A 2,177-nucleotide genomic window follows, 5' to 3' on the forward strand; every position below is an offset into this window, starting at 1 on the left:
GGGTTTCAGGATTGTTGTTTTCTCTGTTCGGCTTAGTTTTTTGGATCTTTGCTGTGGAGGGACGGCGTGGTTGTTCTGCTTAGAGCTCCAATTTGCCAGAAGTCTCTTATTATTGTTTTTTGGAGGGATTGTTTGAATCAGGATTCTAATAAGGTCTTCACCTTGTATTTTACCAATACGCCACTTAAGTTTTTTTCAGTGTGTAACTAATACCCCTTCTTTTAAATTTTCTTGTAATTTTGTTGCTGCTGTTGTAGTTATTGCAGAAACTGAGTCATTGGTGCTATCTGGATTTTGCCAATTGCATCCCCATAGTGTTTGACTTAATTTGCTTCTCTTCTCCTCTATTTAGGTATTAGGTTTAATCAAATGAAATTACATTTTTGTAGGTCAAAATGGTCAAGTATTGGCAATTTTATATGGCTCTACTTAATAATTAGATTTAGAGGTATGGTCATATTTACCTTCAAATTTTTAGCAAGAAACCACATAGTAGTGAGAACTTCCTATTTCATTACCTCAGGAGAACTCAGTGCTGCTTGTTTCAGTGCATTCAGGGGTCATCAACTTGGTCCATCCCTTATAAAGTTCCCCATCAGCTTTTCACCTAATGTCTTCAGAAGCCATTGGTGAACATTGCTTTGTCATTATTTCATTAGAGGTTACAAAGTGTTGTTATTGTTCATTAATTAACTGCAATTGTTTTAAAAAGAATAACTTGCCATCATCAACCATGGTTACCCTGATGTATAGCTCATACAGGGAAAACAAGGACAAATATTTGGTTCTTTGCATTTAATTACCAGTTTTTAGAATTATGTGTAGGTTTTCCTAACATTTCCAGTGGTGATCAATGAACTATGTGTTTATTTTTAGAATCATTTACAAAAGATATTTGATGGTGTTAAATCTCTGAAGGTATTATTGATTTTGAAACTCAAATTGTCCTACGTTTGATTAGCTAAGAGCCCCTTCAAGTTGACTTCTGAGTTCTCTGATACAACTCCAGCTAAGTTTGATGACTTCCTTGATTTTCTGAAATGAAAAACATTGTATATTTATTGTCCTACACCTAGATATAGCAATTTCTCCTAGGTACTATGGTTTACTATGGTGGAAAATGACATACAGAGACAGTCTAGGAACTAGGAGTGCCCATTGCTATTGGATTCGTCACCATTTCTAATAGATCTTTTTAGTGGACAAAAGTAGGAAATGCATATTTTTTAAAGAAAATGCGTCTTAAATTTGTACTGACATCTCCAGCTGAAATTTATCATAATAGGACTTTTGTTCAACTTCTCTGATTCTACTCTTGTGTTTCTCCCCTACTATGACAAAAATTTTACTTCCAACTCATGGACATAATTACCCACTTGTTTTACTCCCTCTATAGATACAACAATTCAGAACAATACCACCAATATTACCACCAAAAATATGAATACGAAAAACAGTTTAAGATTTTTTGCAGATCTCTTTGCTGATAAAACATATCCCTCTGGGGCATGTGCAGTCCAATTACTGTGTTTTCAAGTTATTTGAAATAATGTCTCTTTGTGTAGCTAAATCACTCAATACACAGTTAGGTTCATTTGTTTTCAACTCTGAAGAATTACTTTTATCATTTTTGAATAATTTCGTTTTTCAGTTTTATAAAACACATTATTTCAAAATCACGATAACAAAAAAAGCTATGTTCAGAGAAATGTAACACATATCCCTGTCACTTCCATCCTGTTCTCTCTTCCTTCTATAGATAAAAAACATTCTTTTTAGGATTTAATTTATCCATAAACCGTGTCTGTGTGTGTGTGAGAGAGAGAGAGAGAGAGAGAGAAATCACCCCGTAACAGTATTAGAGATAATTCTTGTTCCTTCTTACATCTGGCAGTATTCCAGTGTGTGTATGTGTGTGTACCATAGTTTACTCTAGCAGTCTTCTATTAAATAATGCCACAACAAATAGTCTTGTGCATCTCTCTCTCTTTCGTTTTTTTTTTGGTCAGCGTATACTTGTGTTATGATTCTCAGTATGAGATTGTTGATTCAAATGATAAAAGCATAATTTTACTAGATATTGCTGAATTCTGCTCTCTAGAGACTGTACCACTTAGCATTCCTACCAGCAATATAAGACTGTTTCCTCAAAGTCTTACCAATAGAACATCATGTTA

Source organism: Trichechus manatus, unplaced genomic scaffold (assembly GCF_000243295.1).
Source record: "Trichechus manatus latirostris isolate Lorelei unplaced genomic scaffold, TriManLat1.0 scaffold00023, whole genome shotgun sequence".
NCBI classification, from domain to species: Eukaryota; Metazoa; Chordata; class Mammalia; order Sirenia; family Trichechidae; genus Trichechus; species Trichechus manatus.